General features: G+C 48.1%; 1 protein-coding gene across 4 annotated transcripts in view; it reads right to left on the bottom strand.

Annotated features, from left to right (window-relative positions):
- NDUFAF3 (NADH:ubiquinone oxidoreductase complex assembly factor 3) overlaps positions 1-21,397 on the bottom strand; it is an 80,049-nt gene that overhangs the window by 50,099 nt on the left and 8,553 nt on the right. Inside the window, exon 1 of one of the 4 annotated variants that reach the window (XM_029601263.1) lies at positions 11,028-11,151. The exons of 1 other annotated variant lie outside the window; for it this stretch is intronic. The gene's annotated coding sequence lies outside the window, so the exon portion shown is untranslated. Of the gene's footprint in view, positions 1-10,538; positions 10,694-10,989; positions 11,152-21,397 lie in introns of those variants that run through there. 2 more of the 4 variants (XM_029601262.1, XM_029601265.1) reach the window with 2 other exon arrangements.

Here is a 21,397-nt window from a genome sequence, read left to right on the forward strand (position 1 = left end):
GCCCAAATGTTTCTCTCTCTATTCATCATAGCATCTTGCCAACCAGTGACCACGAAGGAAATGCATAAAGAAGACTCCCCCAGGCATCGATGCCTTCTGCCCCATGTTCTCGTCTGAGACTGTAAAAACAAGGTGCCTTGGTGTTCTGTCACAACACCATTAAGTCCATGTGGGTCATTCCTCATCTGATCGAATGAAGTGCATCGCCTCCTCTGCCGGTTCCCACTCTCGGGGTCCAGCCATTGTCAAATGAGAAAATTCACCTGTATGTTGTCCAGCCCGGCTATGTGAGATACTGCTAGCAAAGAAATATGATACTCTGCCCAGCAAACCAACTCATGGGCTTCTTGAGCCACTGCTTGACTCTTGGTTCCTCTCTGCAGGTTGATGTAAGCCACTGTATGCATTGTCCGACAGAATTTGTACTGACCAGCCTCGCAACCATGGAAGAAAGGCAAGCTACTGCCCTCATCTCATCAAATACCCAAATACCAATATCAAATACCCAGCCTTACAATCAAATCCTTGGCAGTCTAAAAATCAAATACCCAGTCTTAAAAATCAAATACCCAGCCTTATACCTATCACCTATTTCCTTAGCCAACATTTGGCTCCGTAGCATTTACGTTATGTTATTAACCCCATATATCTGTATCCAAGTTCCTGCTACCTGTTCATTGTAAGACATTAACTTGTCAATGTTTCTGTTTAGAATGTAAACCGAATTGATCAGCAACTCTGTTATTGGAAAGTCGGTATATAAAAGTGCTAAATAAATAAATAAATAATCTCTAACCAATTGATAGATCACGATGCCTCCTCCTTCGACCACTGACCCTGCGCTGACCTTGGCACACCGCTCCCCAACTAGAAAGACTGGTATCGGTGGTCACTATAAGAAAATTATTACTTACCTGCTAATTTTCGTTCCTGTAGTACCATGGATCAGTCCAGACCGTGGGTTATGTCCCCAATCCAGCAGATGGAGTCAGCCAAAACTTTGAGGGGGCGTCACCGTAAGTAGAACTACCCCCTCTGCAGGAGTTCAGTATCGAGTATATCAAAGCCCGAGTAGAAAAACCCGAACCCCCTCATTGAATCAAGTTTATGGAAAATTGGCAACAACCAGCCATGTAACTGTAATAACAGACTAACAGTGGGCGTCCTACAACGGGTAGGAGGCAACAAAGACAACACGTCAACTTGTGAGGCGCTGATGCTGGGACAACAGTGAAAAATGGACAAGTGGTGAAGTACAGATACCCTTACCGTTCCCACGAGCAAGATGAAGCAGGAGTAGAAAACCCAAAAGCGGTGGGCGTCTGGACTGATCCATGGTACTACAGGAACGAAAATTAGCAGGTAAGTAATAATTTTCTTTTCCCTGTACGTACCTGGATCAGTCCAGACTGTGGGATGTACCCAAGCTTCCCTAAATCGGGTGGGGTCCTGCGAGGCCTGCTCGGAGAACCTGTTCACCAAAATGTCCCGTGACTGAAGAGGCGAGGTGTAGGCGGTAATGCCTCGCGAACGTGTGCAACGACTTCCAGGTAGCCGCCCGACAGATCTCCTGGGATGAGACCGAGCGCGCCTCCGCCCAGGAGGCCGCCTGAGACCTTGTAGAATGCGCTACAACGCCAGGCGGAGGCGTCCGCCCCGCCCCAACATAGGAAGCGGCAATACCCGCCTTCAGCCATCTCGCAATGGTTGTCTTGGAGGCCTGGGAGCCTTTCTTCGGACCGGACCAAAGGACAAATAGATGGTCGGAAGTCCGGAACTCGTTGGTAGCCTCCAGGTATATACGCAGTGTGCGTTGAACATCCAAGAGTCGGAGAGACTTCGGCTCGGAGGCGGAGAAGGACGGCAACTCCACCGTCTGGTTCACATGAAAAGCAGAGACCACCTTCGGTAGGAAGGAAGGGACGGTGCGGATCGAGACTCCCGAGTCGGAGAACCGGAGGTAGGGTTCCCTGCACGATAGCGCTTGTAACTCTGATATACGCCGAGCGGAGCAGATTGCCACCAGAAATACCGCCTTGAAGGTGAGATCCTTGAGTGTCGTGGTGCGCAAAGGTTCGAACGGAGGCCCCGACAGGGCTCGCAGCACCAGGTTGAGACTCCAGGAGGGACAAGGATCCCGTAGCGGAGGCCGGAGGTGCTTGACACCCTTGAGGAACCAAGCAATGTCCGCGTGCTGCAAGAGAGAGCCCCCATCACGCAACAACGAACCAAGAGCGGCAACTTGGACTCTCACCGAGTTGTAGGCTAGTCCCTTGTCCACCCCGTCTTGCAGGAACTGAAGGATCTGAGGGACCGAAGCCGTTGTGGGGCTAGTGTCCTGGCTGGCACACCACCGCTCGAACACCTTCCAGACGCGAACGTAGGCCACCGACGTGGACGTCTTGCGCGCCCGCAGCAGCGTTGATATTACCGCCTCCGGGTACCCCCTGCGCCGGAGGCGTCGCCTCTCAAAAGCCAGGCCGCAAGACAGAAGAGTTCTGCCTGCTCGAAAAATACCGGGCCCTGGTGTAGGAGGAAGGGGAGGTGCCCCAGCCTGATCGGGCCGTCGACCACCAGCTGCAGCAGGTCCGCGAACCAGGGTCGCCTGGGCCATTCCGGGGCGACGAAGATCACAGTCCCCGAATGTCCTTCTATTCTGCGGAGCATCCGTCCTACTAGGGGCCACGGCGGAAAAGCGTAGAGCAGCAGATGTGCCGGCCATGGGAGTGCCAGGGCGTCCACCCCCTCGGCACCGCGTTCTCTTCGCCGGCTGAAGAAGCGGGGAGCCTTGGCGTTTAGAGCGGATGCCATCAGATCTAGGTGGGGGGCCCCCCACCGACGAACGAGGAGCTGCGTCGCCTCGTCGGACAGAGACCACTCCCCGGGATCCAGCCGTTGACGACTGAGGAAGTCCGCTTGAACATTGTCCACCCCGGCGATGTGTGACGCTGCCAGCCGGACGAGATGACGCTCCGCCCATTGCATGAGCAGCGCTGCTTCCAGCGCGACCTGTGGACTGCGCGTGCCTCCTTGGCGATTGATGTAGGCCACGGTGGTCGCATTGTCCGATAGCACTCTGACCTCGCGGTTTCGGAGGAGCGGGAGAAAATGCCGCAGGGCGAGCCTGACCGCCCTGGTCTCCAGACGGTTGATGGACCACGTCGCCTCCACCGCCGACCACGTTCCTTGTGTGGCGCTGCGATCGCAGACCGCGCCCCAGCCCGCTAGACTGGCATCGGTGGTTACCACCACCCAATCCGGTAAGTCGAGGGACACGCCTCGGGCTAGGTTCGCCGGATCCAACCACCAGCCCAGACTGTCCCTGGCCTTCTGAGGAAGTGGCAGAATCATCTGGTAGTCCTGCGAGACCGGCTTCCAACGGGAGAGGAGCGCCCACTGCAAGGGCCGGAAATGTGCAAACGCCCAGGGGACCATATCTATGGTGGATCCCATCACCCCCAGGAGTTGCAGGTAATCCCATGAGGTGGGTTCCGGTAACACAGAGAATCGTCGTATGTGATCCCGCAAAGAAAGCGCCTTGTCCTGTCGCAAGAAGACTTTGCCCAGCCGGGTGTCGAAGGTCGCCCCCAAGAAATCCAAGCGCTGTGAGGGTACGAGGGAGCTCTTGGAGAAGTTCACCACCCATCCCAGGGAATGCAGAAACTGTAGCACCCTGGACACGGCCGCCTGGCCATGGGTGAACGACTTCGCGCGAATGAGCCAATCGTCCAGATAGGGATGAACCAGGATACCCTCCCTCCGGAGAGCCGCAGCCACGACTATCATAATCTTGGTGAAGGTGCGTGGTGCCGTCGCCAGTCCGAACGGGAGAGCTATGAACTGGAAGTGCTGGTCCAGTATCTTGAATCGCAGAAGACGGTGATGATCCGGCCGAATGGGGATGTGTAAGTAAGCCTCCGTGAGGTCCAAGGAGGCAAGGAACTCCCCCCGATGCACCGCTGCGATCACCGACCGCAGCGTTTCCATGCGAAAACGGAGCACTCGGAGGGACTTGTTGACCTCCTTGAGATCCAGAATGGGCCGAAACGACCCGTCCTTCTTTGGCACAACGAAGTAGATTGAATAGTGGCCCAAGCCCACCTCTCCGAAGGGCACGGGCGCAATAGCGCCTATCTCCTGAAGCCTGTTCAGCGTTGACTGCACCGCCTGCCGCTTGAGGGCCGAGCCACAAGGGGAAAATACGAAGCGACTCTTCGGTGGCCGGACAAATTCCAACGCGTAACCCAGCTTTACGGTGTCCAAGACCCACTGGTCTGAGGTAATCCGCGCCCACTCCCTGTAGAAAAACTTCAGACGCCCCCCGATCCTGGGGACGGTGGAGTGGGCGACTCTGGCATCATTGTGAAGACTTGGAGGAGGGGTTACCTGTCCCGAGAGCGGGGCGCGCGGGCCTGCGGCCGCGAAAGGAGCGCGACCAGGGTTGGGACCGGGAAGCGGGCGGCCTGGAGCCCCCCGGCCTGTAGTTCCTGTAACGCCGCTGCGCCCTGGCTCTAGTCCGGGACGAAGCAAACGCCCGGGAAGGGCGATATCTATCCTCCGGGAGGCGGTGAACCGCATTTTCCCCCAGCGACTTGATGAGCTGGTCCAGATCCTCCCCAAAGAGGAACTTACCCTTGAAGGGTAGGGAGCCCAGACTCGACTTGGAAGACGTATCTGCCGCCCAATTGCGAAGCCACAGCAGCCGCCTGGCCGCCACCACCGAGACCATAGCTCTTGCCTGGACGCGGAACAGGTCATACGAGGCATCCGCCCCGTACGCCACTGCAGCTTCTAACCTGTCCGCCTGGGCGGCCTCCGCCGCTGGCAGATCCTGGGAGGTGAGAAGTTGTTGAACCCACAGGAGGCTTGCCCGCTGGGCGAGTGAACTGCACATCGCTGCTCTCATACCCAGCGCGGAGACCTCGAAGACTCTTTTCAGGAAGATCTCCAATTTGCGATCTTGTGTATCCCGCAAGGCCGTGCCCCCTGTCACCGGGATTGTCGTCCTCTTCGTGACCGCCGAGACTGCAGAGTCAACTCTCGGAACCTTGATGAGATCCAGGAAATCTTGAGGTAGCGGGTACAGCCGTTCCATGGCACGACCCACTTTCAGAGTCGCTTCGGGGGTATCCCATTCCCTCGTGAGGAGCTGCAGGAACGAGTCGTGAATGGGGAAAGCCCGCGCCCTCGGGCGCAGGGCCGCCAGGACCGGATCTCCTTTCTTTGAGGATGTGACCACCGCCGGCGCTACTGGAGCAGGCGGGTCAGGCGGCGGATCCAGATCCAGCTCCTGAATGATGCGTGGGATGAGCTCGTCCAGCTCTTCCCTCTGGAAAAGGCGCAGCGTACGCGGATCGTCCCCCTCCGTCGTGGCGTCCCCTTGCCCCAGATCCATGAAGTCCGGGTCAGGGTCCACTGGGTCCGGCGCCGCTCCCCCTGTTGCTGGCGAAACCCGAGCACGTGCGGGAAGACGAGGGGCCCCCGCTCCCGCCGCAACGGGGGGGGCCTGAGCCGGAGGCGAGGTCCGGCATATCTTGGCGGGGGGGGGTCCACCGGTGTATCCAGACCCTGCAGGTATGCCGTGTGCATAAGAAGGACGAACTCCGGGGAAAACCCCGGTCTCGCCGCGGGGGCTCTGGAGGGGGGCACGTCCGCGCTCTCCTGCCCCTGCGGGCCCTGCTCCGGCAGCAAGGTCGGGGGCGAGTCCGGCTCCGACTCCCTGTCATTCGCTCTCTCCTGAGGTGCCGCGGGGCGCCGAGCGCTCAAGATGGCCGCCGTTCCCGCCAGGCCTGTGGGAGGGGCCCGCCCCCGGCGTCCTGGCAGAGGCGCTAGAAAAGAGAAATCGGCAACGGGCTGTGAGGTGCCTTCCCCCCCGGGAAGACACCGGGCACAGATGCCCTCCCTGGAGATGCGGGACCCCGGTTCGCCGCAAGCCGCGCAGCGCGTCGGCCGCGGCATCGCAGCACCGAAAAAAACCGTGAAAAACGAAAGTGCTCAAAAAGAATAAAAAAGTGAGCCTCGGGGTCCCGCGAGCCGAAACGCCGCCGCCGCGGGGGGGGCCCGATGGCCTGCACTGCCCGCCGACGTGAGGAATAAGAAGGCGCGGGGGGGCCCTCCTGGCCGCACTACCCGCCAAGAAGAAAAGCCTGCCTGCCTGCCTTTCCGAGCCGCCCACGAGGCGCTCAAGATGGCCGCTGACAATGTGGCAAGCGCGGAGAGGCCGGTGCTGTCGGCCTCCGCGAGGTAGCAGGGGAGTTTGGGGAGCTGAAAGGTAAAAGAAACACCAACTTACCCCGTCTGTAGCATAGAAAACAAGGAAGACACAAACAGAGGGTAAGCCACGCCTCCCCAAAGTTGAACCCCTCAATTAATTAATTAACTCAATCAGAGTCTTCTTTTTTTTTTTTTTTTTTTTTTAAAACAAACTTGATTCAAACCTGATTCAAAAGAAATAGGCAATAGCCCAAGAAAGGGCAGCCAAAGACAAAGTTAAAAGCTTATGCTGAATTGGGAGCACTCCAAATTCCCTACTCGCATCTGCTGGAGTCAGAAGATACTGAACTCCTGCAGAGGGGGTAGTTCTACTTACGGTGACGCCCCCTCAAAGTTTTGGCTGACTCCATCTGCTGGATTGGGGACATAACCCACGGTCTGGACTGATCCAGGTACGTACAGGGAACACCCAATTCAGAACGTCCAACTCCATTCCGCGACTCAGACTGGCCCGACCAAGCCACCATGAAAGACGGGATCTGAATGGAAAATGAAACTCCTCCAATAACAGAGGATATCGCCACTACCACCATTACCTTGGTGAAAGTGCTTGGAGCCGTTGCCAACCCAAAAGGAAGTGTGCAAAACTAAAAATGCTTCCCTAGAATCAAACTGTAAGAACCACTGATATTCTGGTCAGATTGTTATGTGCAAATAAGCCTCTGTCAGGTTTAAGGACGCAAGGAACTCTCCCTTGCGCACAGCTGCTACGACTGAGCGCAGAGTCTCCATAAAAACAGGGAGTCTCGAGAGCTGCAATTACCTTCTTTAAATATAAAATCAGTCTGAAGGTGCCCTCCTTTTTTGGTACCATGAAATAAATGGAATACCTTCCTGTTCTCTGTTTCCCTAGAGGAACGAGGACTATGGCCCTCAGGCGCTACAAGCAGTCCACAGTCCCCTGAGCTGCCACCTTCTTGGCGAGTGGAGCGTAAGGGGAAACAATGTATGCATATCGGAGCAGGTGAGAAAATTCTAATATGTAGCTGTCTCTTATCACATTTAGGTCCCACTGGTCCGTTGTAATTCTGGTCCACTCCTCAGAAAAAAAGAGCCAATCAACCCCCCGATGACCAGAAAAGAAGAGTGGACTGGCCTCACCTCATTGTGAGGACTTGGCCCTAGCAGTCCCCTGTCTCAGTTTGGCTTCCACCCTCCACAAAAGGACTGCCCCCAGGACTGTATTCTGCCTGAGCCTTGTCTGAGAGTCCACGAAGGGGCCCTATTCTGCCTAAATCTCCTATTATCACGAAAACGAGAAGGGAAGAACTCCTTTCCACCCTTCAGTCTGTCCTCTAGCAATTTATGCCCTTTGGACTCTCCAAGATGCTTTACCAGTTGCTCTAAGTCCTCTCCTAACAGGAGCTTGACTTTAAACAGCAAAGCCCCGAACTGTGATTTAGAAAAGACATCCACCGACCTATTTCTCAATCAAAGAAATTTCCTGATCGACACCGCTGACGTCATAATCCTGGAAGAAGTTCTGATCAGATCATATAAGGCATCTGGCAACATCTCCCTACTGCCGCTTCCAGATGCTCTGCCTGCTTCGGTGCAGATGCAGACACAGGCTTCTTTGCCTGCAATTGCTGGACCCAGCACAAGCATGCTTTTTGCATAAATCTAGTGTAAACTACAGTCTGTATACCCAACACAGACACCTCAAAATTATTTTTGAGATGCATTTCTAACTTTCAGTCTTGAACATCGTTCAGTGCAGCTGATCCAGCCACCAGAATAGTAGTCTTCTCAATCACCGCCTTCAGAAGCATTAAAAGCTGGAGGTTGTCTTCTGGCAACAAATACAATTTTAGTCATTGCCCTGCCAACCTTTAAGCCGGTTTCAGGAGTGTCCCACTCTCTGACCATCAACTTCCTCACCAATTTGTGGAAAGGAAAAGCCTTTGCCGGACTCCTCAATCCATCCACCTGACCAGGTCTACATCTTCCTGGTCAGACTCCTCCTGTGGGAACTTGATCCCTAGCTCCTTAAGAACATAGGGCATCAAGAGCCACAGCTCCTCCTTGCAGATGATACGCACCACCTTAGGGTCGTCCCCTTCGGTTACTGGCACTTCTTCTGGAACATCTTCCAGATCCGACAAGTCGTGATAAGTACTTGTGTCAGGAGAGTCATCTGCTGGCACGATAGAATCCTCTGATTCCTCAGAGTCCTCCCTAGGGCTACCCGGGCAAGCCGTCATCCCCAGAACCCTCTGGATACTCGCAGATCCTTTCTTCTTCGAGACTTTGGGTCTCTTCCTGGGTCACAAATCACCGACAGGCTGTACCTCGGATGGAGACCTCTTAAGCTCCGCTGCTTTTCTGACCAGATAAGCTCTATGCAGGAGCAACACAAATTCAAAGAAAAAGCAGAGGAATCTTCAGAGTCCTCCCCCAGGAGGTCCTCTTCTGCATCAGAAGCTTCCTGCCCTTCCTCAGGGCCTGTACGGCAGAAGATAATGGGGGTAGGGAATCCCCTGACTCCCTAGAGGTCCTTGCTGCCGCTGAACCCAAGATGGCCGCTGTTCCTGCACTGTCAGGAAGACATCTATGGCAGACCCCAACCCTCGTGACACTCGTTTTGCAGCAAGAGCCTTCTCCCCAAACCGCCTTCCCCTCTAGAGAAGAAGCAGGAACATAAACTACACGACTCCCCACAAGAACAGCAGCTGCTGCTGATGCTGCTGCACATTTTTCTCTACTTGCCGGCTGGAATCGTATGGCAACAGGATCTGCATGCTGCGGTGAGCCCCTTCACACTGGGACCCCCAGCCGTCACCGCTGCCCCGGCTCCACTTGCGGTGCAGGAAATCCACCCTCCCGCTCAGATTGCTATAGCCACTTCTTTTTTTTTAAACAATAAACTTTAACGGTACAAATAAATAAAAGCAGTTACTTCCCTGAAGCTGGCACTTCCTAAAGCTGCAGAACTGTAGTGGGATTCAATGGCTCCTCCTTGGGGAGGAAACTGGACCACCAATTATCAAACCCCATGGAGATAAGGTCCGAGCCAAACGAAAGGGTCACCAATCTCCTGTTCGTCCACCTCAGGCAAGGAGGGATGGCCCCATCAGGACCTAGCAACCTCCTGGGAGAAAAGCTAAAACTCTTTTCTTCTTTCTTTTTCCCTCTCCAGACTGCAGGTTTTACACCTCTGCCATCTGCTGGAGACAAAGAAATACTGAGGGACTGCAGGTGGCACACTAGGTTATACAGTGGTGTCTATGAGGCTTTTTTCTCTGGCAGGAAGGCAAAACCCAGGAGTCTGGACTGATCTGAGTATGAACAGGAATATTATTTTCCTCTAATGGTGCATAGCTCCACATTCCAGCATAACAGAACTGCAGGGAGCATTTCAACCTAGTCAGATTTTTGATTCAGCCAGGATAAAGTTCTCCTGTAAAGGTACAAAACATTTGGAAAACTAACATAATCAGCAAATTTGGGAGGCAGAAAGTTAGGGTGACACAGAAAAATAGGTCCCAACCCCACAGGCAGGGCCGGTGCTTCCGTTAGGCAAACTAGGTGGTCGGCTAGAATGCCAAGATTTTGGAGGCAACAAAATCCTGCCAGTGTGATGTCTAGAGGGGTGCAATACCATAGCCAACACTGTCAAAGAAGGGAGTGCAGTCCTAGAGCCATTACTATAAAATTCATAGTAACATAGTAATGATGGCAGAAAAAGACCAAATGGTCCATCCAGTCTGCCCAGCAAGTTTCTTATGGTAGTCCTGCCACCTCATGCAGGTTTCCCCCATGTTTCTGTTAAGGATAGTAACTGCCACTCCGTGAAAGACACCCCCAAGCCTTATATTAAGGGTAGTAATATTTACAAACAAAACCATGCAACCGTTAAACTCATAACAAAATGTATTGCTAACATTTTTCACAGTGTGCAGCCTTCTTGATAAGTCAGACAATATTGCTTGAACATGCTTTGCTTTTTTCCTAATGTCTGTGTATCAATAACCAAACCATAAAAATCAGGGCCCGGTGTTGGCTGCCATCTGAATTTAATTCCCCTTTTCCCTCCCACTGAAGAGAGCAGCAATATTGTAGTTGCATCACAAGCATAAAGCTAACTGGTTAAGGGTAGTAAGTGTTGCTCCATGCAAGTTACCCCATGCACCCTTTCCTTCATTTCCATTCTCTAGCCTTTAAGGATCCACAGTGTTTACCCCATGCCTTTCTGAAGGAGCTGGAGTGGTCACCAACAGATAAATTGGGAGCGGAGGGAAGTGGGTGAAAAACTAATAGTTCACCTGGGAGCCAAATAGGCTTGTACCGGCACAAGGGGAGAAGAAAAGGAGGAAGCTAGGTGAGTTTCTAGTCCAAACACGGGCATCTATGCTACAGACATCATATTTGCTAACCAGAGTTTTCACCCCAGAGATAACTGCACGTTTCTGATGAACTGAACTGAAAAGTGCACCCTCTTTTCTTTATATCTTAACTATCACCAAAGGTTATCATGTATCCTCAGTATGTACAACAGTCGTGTGCTATAGATCGGAGGTGGAGAAATAATATCGAGGCTTTAGCCACTTCTGCACTAAATCTGCGTCATTATTATTAAAAAGAAGCGAGAGAGAAAGCGCTGCAGAAGTCCTCCCCTTCTCCTACACTAGCACGCTCTGCTTGCCTGCTGTGGGGCAGGAGAGGGTTCCTACGGGAGAAGCGAGTGAAAGGTTCCAAGGGCGGCAGGAGGGATACCTTTCCGGGGCACGTCATCCATTTCCTGCCGTACTCACTTTCATTCAAACGAGGACCCCGCCGCCGCCGATCCAAGGAAAGAGAGCAGCTTAGAGCCCAGCCCAGCGCCCCCTGCCGGCAGGAGGTGCAAACTCCAGCAGCTCGGAGCGTCCGGCACCCGAACTATATAACCTGGGTGGGGCGATTTCCTTTACTGCCCCACCTCTAAGTGTGGCCTCGGGCAGATTTGAGTACCTTCGGCGTTCCAAAACAGCGGTCGATGCCAGCTATATCCTGTGCGAGGGAGGTGAATCTGTATCTGGGTCCTCTGCTACTGGCCAGTCTTTTAATGTGTAAAAAATGTGGCTTTTACTTGCAAATGAACAATAATAAGGTCCTTAAAAGGGAAAGGACACGCTCTGAAAGCCTGTCAGACAAAATAAGACGTGGTGTGTCACCTAATTAATTCCACGCACCTTGAAGAAGGTAATCCATCTTAGAATAAGTAAATAATCATTTTGAAATGGTATAATATATTATTTTTAAATCTCTATAATTAATATTTATACGACATTAAATGTAGAGAGATTTTGGAGTCACATTCAGAAGTAGTTGCTTTGGGAGTTGAATATTTGTTTGTTTTTAATTATTGGTTATTGAATTTTTAAATTCCAAAGACATTCTTTATGGAAGAAATACATAGAGTCCAACATTGATAGTAACAGAGAAGAAAAAGGAAAAAAGATATATGAGGGCTTCACTTTTGAAGCAGGTATATACTTTACAAAGAGGCATAAGAAATAAAGGAAGATAATCAAATAAGCAATATACCAAAAAAGGGCTTAACACAGCCTAGGCACTAGTAGAATTTACAATCATGATTTAAATATTATTGGGAGACAAGGGAATAGGTTACCAGCCTACGGGGCCTCTAAGAAAAATTTCAATTGCTCAGGCAGAAAAAAGATAAAACCTTTGTTACCTTTCTTGATAACACATTTGCAAGGGTAACGAAATACAAAAGAGAAACCTAAGGATACTCACTATAAAGTAGTAATTTCACTACTCTCTGTCAACTCCTTATCATTTCTACAACCCCAGGCTCTGCCACCCTGCTCCCCACCACCACCTCCCCCCCCCCTTGCCCTCACCCAGCTTTTCCTTTTCCACATCACAATGACATATGGGCCGATGCAGTAAAGTGCGCTCAGGCTGAGCGCACTGTTAGCCCCAGTTTGGCCGCGCGATTTCCACATTCTATTTTTACGCCTTATACAGTAAGGGGTAATAGCGCATGGAAAACGCGTGACCAACCCCCCGAAACTAATAGCGCACGCAACATGCAAATGCATGTTGATGGGCCTATTAGTCATTCCCGCGCGATACAGAAAGTAAAATGTGTAGCGAAGCCGCACATTTTACTTTCAGAATTTCAGCCGGCTTACTGCTTTTCTGTACACCCTCCGACTTAATATCATAGCAATATTAAGTCAGAGGCCCCAAAAAAAAAAAAATTAAAAATCTGCCCGCGGCTCTCAGGTTGGATGACGGATGCTCAATTTTTCCGGCTTCCGTTTTCCGAACCCCTGGCTGTCAGTGGGTTCGAGAACCAATGCCGATAAAATTGAGTGTCGGCTGTCAAACCCGCTGACAGCCACCACTTCTGTCAAAAAGGAGACGCTAGGGACGCGCTAGTGTCCCTAGCGCCTCCTTTTACCACGGGCCCTAATTTGCATACGGGCTGATACTGAATCATGCGCCCAGGACACTGGCCTGTGCGCGCGTCGGGAGAGTGGGCGCTCACCGGCTCTCCAGAGACTTTAACTGTATCGGCCCGATTGTGAGCTAATCTATGATTCACTTGAATGTTCAAGCAATGTGCTCTTTTGCTTTGACCTGCTCACTTTGTCCTGATGAAGTGAGCGTAACTTCCAAAAGCTAGTCAAAAAATGTATTGTTAATCTAATAAAAAGATCTTGCCTTGTATTTTTTGTCTGTTTGTTGATATTTATTGGCCAACCCCAGGATCAGTAGAACATTGGATAATTTATATGTCAGCAATATCCAAAGATGGATGAACGTAGGGATGGACAGCCTGGCATGGTCTCCCTTTCAAAGTGTTCTCTTACTGTTCCACAAAGAGCATGTACAGATTAACACATCATATTTTACTTACAAAATTATTATAAATTTTATTTATATTTTGCCTTTTTGTGATACTTCAAAGTGGATTACATTCCACATCCCCAGAAGGTTTGCAATCTAAGGGGGTTATTTTCTATTCGTATCGCACGCGAAAAGTCCCTTTTCGCATGTGTTAGCAAGCAGGTGGCGAAGTCGGGGAGGGGAGGAGTCAGGCAGCGAGGAGGTGGACGCAGCGGTATCTTCGCTGGTGGCGATAAGGTAATCCACGTTATTGCCGCCAATAGCGCACCCAATAGCACCACCTTTCATGGTGGTGCTATTGAGTGCAAAAGGCAGCAGTGATAACACCGTGAGGTGTGATCGCTGCCAGCTTTCGCAGGCCTGCCGTTACCGCCGGGATTCACCATTCTCTGCAAGAATGGAAAATCCAGGCCTAAGAGTCCTGTCTACTAAGCATTTTTCCCGTAGACACAGAAGGAGAGAACAGCTTTAGTATATCAGGCCTTTAATTTGTACTTCAATTTAATTCTGAATGTTCTTTCCAGAAGCCAGGGGTGGATTGCTTGAAAATATCAGCCCGGGGAATTTTTTCAAAACCAGCCCACGGGGTATCTGACTCGCTCATATGCTTACCTCATCTTTTCTGATACAGGTCAAACCCTCCTCAAATACAGAATAAAGACATCATAAACTATAACTAGAAATATGCAGACAAAATCTAAACTGGAAACTACAACAAGCCAGAATCTGTATGTACTGCAACAATGGATAAACAATAACCATTACACATAACATCAAACAATAAAATCAAGAAATATAATAATAAAACCATACTAAATAAATTAACAAATATTTCAAAACAGCTGAATAGAACATCCAATAAATAAACTCACTGGGAAATGTTTAAAAGATTTCCCAAAAAGCAATACAATATTTCAAAATAGCGGACACATCAAATAACTAAATAATTTTAAATTCACCACTCTCCATATCTGAAAATTTTTTATTCTAGTCACCAAAAAATATAAATAAATGTACAGACAAAAACCAAGCTGAAAACCGCAACAAGCCAGACACTGTATATGAAAAACAAAAACATTACCATTCCTCATAAAACATCAAGCAAACTATGAAGTATAAAATATAATAGTAAAAGCATACTAAAAAAATGAATAAATATTTCAAAATGGCTGGCAAATAGTTTTTAATTATTAGATCTACTATATTTTTTAATTTAATGTTTTGAAATATGTTTTGGTATTTGGAAGACATCAAATAAAATCCTTGTAACAGGACTCCCTATTTACTTAGCCAGATTTCAGTTATAGAATATTATTACCTAATCGTAATCATTGTAATTTACTCCCCAGTTCATTGATCCAAGTTATCCTACCTGTTCGATGTAACCGCATTCTTATATGCCTGTTAATTGTTATAATGTAAACCGAAATGATATGTAACTTTGCTACATGAATTTCGGTATATAAAAATGTTAAATAAATAAATAAATAAATGAATGAATAAATAAATAAATAAATAAAAAAATAAATAAAAAATGATTAAAAAAATGTTGTGCCCTTCATACCTGGGGATGTTCGATTTCCAGTCATCTGAAGATTGTCATACATTAGCAAAAGAGAGTGGTTGTATAAACTTTCTCCTTCCTCACTCCCACCCACATACACATTGACAGAAGCAATCTGCTTTTCTCACACACAAAGGCAGAAGCATGCTCCTTCTCTCTCACACAGCCACAGACAGCCAGAAGCATGTTCAGTCTTTCTCTCACACACACACAGAATTACCCTCCTCTCACCCGTACAGAAGCACCCTCCCTCACTCGCTACACACAGAGAAAAACAATCCCAATCTCACATACATATATACATACACACACAAGCACCCTCCTGATCTCACATACATGCACACACAGAGGCACTCTCCAGATCTCACATACATACGCAGACAGGAGCTCCCTTACTCACTTAAACAGAACATTCCCAGTCTCACACACACACAAGCACCCTCCGTCTCTAACACACACACACACGGCCCCCAGCTGAGTAGCTCAAGTCTTTGGCCCTGCCGTCTTGGTCTCCAGCAGCAGCCAGAGACTCCCATCTTTGACCCTGCTGGCCTGGGCTTTATCTTTGGCCCTGCCAGCCTGGTCTCTGGCGGCAGCCAGCACCTGTCATCTTCGGCCCGCACCTGAGCAGCTCTTTTCTTTAGTTGCAGCGGCCTGCAACTCTTTTCTTTGGCCCTGTTGGCTCGGAAAACGCAGGTTGCAAGATGTGGCCAGTGTTACCCGCCGCTGCGGTGCTGCATGGGGAGGAGCATGTGAGGCACAGTGAGGTCCCAGGCCCATGCTGCTGCTGCTGTGGTAGTCAAGGAGAAGGGACGTGCAGGCCGTTGTGACCGCCACCAACCATGTGATTTGGCCTACCGACCAAAGCCCAATCTGCCCCTGCCAGAAGCTACACTATTTTACTAGCATCTACTTATTTATCATGCCACCTACAACAGTCAATCCCAACAATCTTATTGAAATTTGAGCACTACCATTTAAAATGTTCATTTTCAAAGAGTGACATGATTGAGGTACAATCTATTTACTAAGACACAAAAAGGGAGAAAATCTTTAGTAAATAGCCCCTTAGATTGTTAGTCCTTTGGGGAAAGGGAAAATACTTACTGTCCCTGATTGTAACTTGCCGTGAGATAGCAATGAAAAGGCATAATAATCTAAATAAACCTTTCATTTACAGGAAGAAAAATGTAATGTGCACATATTTAAATCATTTTCCATACTTTATATACAGTCTTCATCATGAAAGCATGTGTGAAAAAGTGACAGGCAGATTAAACCAGCTTTACAAAATCTGGTTTGTTACATTCTTTGAAAAAGGCTTAAATCTAATTTTAAATGTTTGCTACAGGAAAACTGCATCTTTTAAATTACATACTACTTCCCCTAGATCCACCAAAAAATTGCACTGCAGTAGAAAATTGTACAAAAATATGCAACTTTGGACTGGTGCAAATTTCGCCGAAGGCATACATTTTACACCACGCAAAAAAACTTGCACAAGCTAAAAATATGCAAAAAGCCACTGCGACAAGATTTTAGCATAATCCTTGGATCTGGCACTAACGTGTCTGAACAATCAGAAGAAATTACATGAAGTGAGTCATTTTAACTTGTTCAAGAAAAAATCTTAGAACCTATTTTCAGTTAAGATTGGAAATATTAAAATTATTGCCAGTTTAATCTTAAACTTTTCTAGGTTAATTGAAAAAATACTTTTTATTTTATTGTCATCCAAATTCTCCCTTATTCAGATTGTAAGCCATCTGGGGACAGGGAAATACCTGTGGTACCTCAAATGTAACTCAGAGTGTGCTACAATGAAATAGCCTCAAAATCTAAATATATCTTAAAATTAAATTAATTAAAAAACACTATTAAAAAAAATCTTGTAATCCTATTTTCAATTCTTATATTATTGGGACATATTGTCTTAAAAAGCAAGATATTAAAGCTGACTGAAATATGATTTTTTTTTTTTTATAGTGCACAAGGATCTGGAAACTTCCGCTGATTAAATTTCACTGACCTGCGAAACAGTAAAACAGTCTCGAGACAACATGGAAAGCCCACCTTTTCTAAATTCAAATAAAAAAGAGAATCGGATACTGCTGAGTGCATGCATGAGTGGCAGTGCTCAGTGGAGAAGGCCCAGTGAAGTGCTGCCAATTGCTCCTGCTCCACTCCGTGAAATATACTTTGTTTTCTTAAAATAATTTGAAAAGGGCCTCTCCAGAGACCCTGGGAGACCCTGCCAGCAAAACATCACCAGGAAGACCTGTTGCTCTGTAATTGATCCCAGTGCTGTATTACATTTTCCTATTAATTAGCAGTCTGTGTGTATTTATGGAAAGCACCAGGCCACCTCAAAATTTTCGGGGCTTTTTCCACGCAACAAAATAATTAAACCGGAAAGTCACGTGTCGATGGACAATGGCAACTACGTTAGTTGTCCGCACGCTGCAGCATGCCTCTGAATTGTCAGCCAGTTAAGACTTTGAGTGCCTGCCTTGAGGAAAAAAAAACCAACTTCAATGCGAGGACATTCCTTGGCCTATCTTATGGGTCAGCCTATGACTTGCCACTCAGCCCATTTATTATCCCAGTATTTCAGGTGAACAGCGTATTCCTATCTTTGCTTATCAATGACATAGCATCTCTAAAATCCAGGCAGCAATGAAAATTCAAACATACCCCTAGATTCATCAAAATGCGTTAACGCATTGATAGCGCCCGCATTAAGAAAAATGGGCATGTTTAGGCAAACTTACCATTTCACATCGGTAGTATCGTGTGGTGCAGTAAACTTATCCCTATTTTTCACATCTTGCAGAGAGAAAGAGAGAGACTGACTAACTAAAGGGCCTTCATAGTAGTGAAGTATTTATATCTCTATAGGTGAGATGTTGGTAGTGGTTTAGGGGGCCAGTTTCTCATGTAGAGTGAGACATACAAACAGCACAGTACACCTTGGTAAAGGTTTGACATCATTTGGCGTGAGGAAAGCCTCACAAAGATGAAATTTCTACCATGTTGCACCCTAGCTTGATGGACTCTATACCAGGGTACCATCAAGCTAGGGTGAGATAACATAGTACAAAATTTCATCTTTGTGAGACTTTCCTCACTCCAAATGATGTCAAATCTTCACCAAGGTGTACTGTGCTGTTTGTATGTCTCACTTTACATGAGAAACTAGCCCCTGAACTCTAAACCAGCACCTCACCTTGACCTATTAAATGGCCCTCCTATAGAGATATAGATAGTTGCATACTGTGAGGCCCTCCCCAGAGTCAGTTAGTCTCTCTCTCTCTCTCGCTCCAAGCCCAGAAATGGCCAAAATGCAATTCAAAAAATTTATCATGAATTGCAGTGTTAAAACCGTGCAATAGCATGCATTATGCTATCGCACAGTGCGATATCGCCATTCATTTTCCTAAATACCGCCCAAACTCCTCCCTGATCCCAACCCTCCCAAAAATTTGCATTCATGCCGTGCGTTAATGTTCTTATTGCATACGTTATGGCTTTAACCATTGCGTTATCGGGTGTGTTTAATGCCATAATGCATTTTGATGAATAACCCTAATAGTTTGAACTATAATTAGTTGCACAATAACCCATGGGACATGCATTTCTGGAACACCATCCCTTTTGTCAGGTGGAAATATAGAGGGATGATCAAAGGCTAAGTCAACAGGCTACCAATGAGTACCAATATCAACTGAAGCTGGGAGGGGAGAGAAAGTAGAGTCCTATGCTTGCCCGGTCCGCACCTGGAAATGTCTCCAGGGAAGCGGAGAGTCCTTAGTTGCTAGGTTGCTGCAGGCCTAGCTGAGGAGGGGACCCTGTTCTTGCTCTGCTGTGCTTTGCTGTAAAGTGACCTGGGAGAAGGGGGAGGGAGTGAATGGTTTAAAAAAAAAAAAAGTGGAAAATCCTAATGAACACCTGCAGCCTCAAACAACGCTACTCAACAGAGCAAGGGAGTCCTTATTAATCCTCTCAGATTTCATGCGTTGGCTTCCCAGCCTGCCTCCTTGTAGCCCAGGAGTGGAGCTAGCAGCCAAACAGCAAATTACAGTGTAACCGACAATCTGACGGGATTTTTGTTTCATTTCTGCCAGTTGGTGTAACTTAAGAATGGTTATGCGGTTCATTTTCCCTCAGACGATGATGCGATCATTTTATTTTCCAAGGGCCATTGAATGTAATTAAGAAGTGGTTGAAAAGCTAATTTCAAGTTTACATTAGGAGCGGCAGGGTACACAAGCCTCCCATGCTAAAGCAAGACCTAGCAGAGTGGTCCACCCTTTATCATATGGGCGGTTAATGTCCTGCCACCCAACCCCACCGGGGACATGATGATGTAATGACCATAGTCAAAGTAGAAGGATTAAAAGTGAAAAAAAAAATTAAATGGGGATGTCGCTCTTATTGTGTGTAGATGACAATAACCTTTTATAGCTCAGATCTAGATTTCTTTGTGTATGTATAAACCTAAAGCCAGAATATTAAAGCATATGAGAACAAGTAAGGTGATAAAATTTGCTGATGACACAAAATTATTCAAAGTTGTTAAATCACAAGAAGATTGTGAGAAATTGCAAGAAGACATTGTAAAACTGGGAGACTGGACATACAAATGCCAAATGAAATTTAATGTGGACAAGTGCAAAGTGATGCACTTGGGGAAGAGTAACCCAAATTATAGCTACAAAAAAGCAAGATTCCACATTAGGAGTCACCACAGAATCTAGGTGTCGTCATTGAAAATGTGTTGAAATGTTCTGCTCAGTGTGCAGCAGCAGCTAAAAAAGCAAACAAAATGCTAGGGATTATTAGGAAAGGCATGGAGAATAAAACAGAGAATATCATAATGCCTCTGTGTCACTCCATGGTACAACCTCATCTCGAGTATTGTTTGCAGTTCTGGTCACCACATCTCAAAAAAAGATATAGCAGAATTCGAAAAAGTACAGAGAAGGGAAACCAAAATGATAAAGTGGAGGGAACAATTCCCCTATGAAGAAAATCTAAAGAAGTTTGAACTCTTCAGCTTGGAGAAGAGATGGCTGAGGTGAAATACGATAGAGGTCTATAAAATGAGTGGAATGGAACGAGTAAACATTAATCGGTTGTTTACTCTTTCAAAAAGTACAAAGACCAGGGAACACACAATGAAGTTATTAGGTAGTACATTTAAAACAAGTACAAGAGAATATTTTTTTACGCAATGCATAATTAAGCTCTGAAATTAATTGCCAGAGGATGTGGTGAAAGCTGTTAGTGTAGCTGAGTTTAAAAAAGGTTTGGACAAGTTCCTGGAGGAAAAGTCCATTAACCATTGATAAGGTAGAGTTGTAGAAATCCACTGCTTTTCCTTGGATAAGCAGCTTGGAATCTGTCTACCGCTTGGGATGCTGCCAGGTATTTGTGACCTGGCTTGGCCACTGTTGGAAACAGGATACTGGGCTTGATGGACCCTCAGTCTGACCCAGTCTTATGTTCTTATGTCCTTCCAGGGTTACCAGTGCCATATAGTCCCATGTCTGTAGGAAGCAACTGTGCCAGGCCTGGTGGCATTTTTATTGCTTGCATGGACTTGTAGTTCCAATTTCTTAACAAACAAGAACCAGAAATCCATGAATGTAGTGAGAGGCAAACCAGGACTGAATGGAAAGGCAGAAAGGGAAGAAATGCCAGAGATGGAGGGAAAGAGGGAGAACCAGTGCCAGAGAGGAAAGGAGTACCAGAGAGAGAGGGAGAATGGCACCCAGAGAGAGAGAGAGAGACAAAGGGAGAACCAGAGCCAGAGAGGGAAGGAGTGCCAGAGAGAGAGGGAGAATTGCACCCAGAGAGAGAGAGAGACAAAGGGAGAACCAGAGCCAGAGAGGGAAGGAGTGCCAGAGAGAGAGGGAGAATTGCACCCAGAGAGAGAGAGAGACAAAGGGAGAAGTGGAGCCAGAGAGGAAGGGGTGCCAGAGAGAGAGAGAAAGGGAGAGCCAGTGCCAGAGAGAGAGGGAGAATTGCAGCCAGAGAGGGAGAGGGAGAAGCAGAGCCAGAGAGGGAGAATCTGTGCCAAAGCCAGAGAGAGAGAGAAAGAGAGAACCAGAGCCAGAGAGAGAGAAAGGGAGAACCAGAGACAGAGAGGAAAGGAGTATCAGAGAGAGAGGGAGAATTGCAGCCAGAGAGGGAGAGAGAGAAAGGGAGAACCAGAGCCAGAGAAGAAAGGAGTACCAGAGAGAGAGGGAGAATGGCACCCAGAGAGAGAGAGAGAGACAAAGGGAGAACCAGAGCCAGAGAGGGAAGGAGTGCCAGAGAGAGACAAAGGGAGAACCAGAGCCAGAGAGGGAAGGAGTGCCAGAGAGAGAGGGAGAATTGCACCCAGAGAGAGAGAGAGACAAAGGGAGAAGTGGAGCCAGAGAGGGAAGGGGTGCCAGAGAGAGAGAAAGGGAGAACCGGTGCCAAAGAGAGAGAAAGGGAGAGCCAGTGCCAGAGAGAGAGGGAGAATTGCAGCCAGAGAGGGAGAGGGAGAAGCAGAGCCAGAGAGGGAGAATCTGTGCCAGAGAGAGAGAGAAAGAGAGAACCAGAGCCAGAGAGAGAGAAAGGGAGAACCAGAGACAGAGAGGAAAGGAGTATCAGAGAGAGAGGGAGAATTGCAGCCAGAGAGGGAGAGAGAGAAAGGGAGAAGCAGAGCCA

The sequence above is a fragment of the Rhinatrema bivittatum genome, chromosome 4, assembly GCF_901001135.1.
Source record: "Rhinatrema bivittatum chromosome 4, aRhiBiv1.1, whole genome shotgun sequence".
NCBI classification, from domain to species: Eukaryota; Metazoa; Chordata; class Amphibia; order Gymnophiona; family Rhinatrematidae; genus Rhinatrema; species Rhinatrema bivittatum.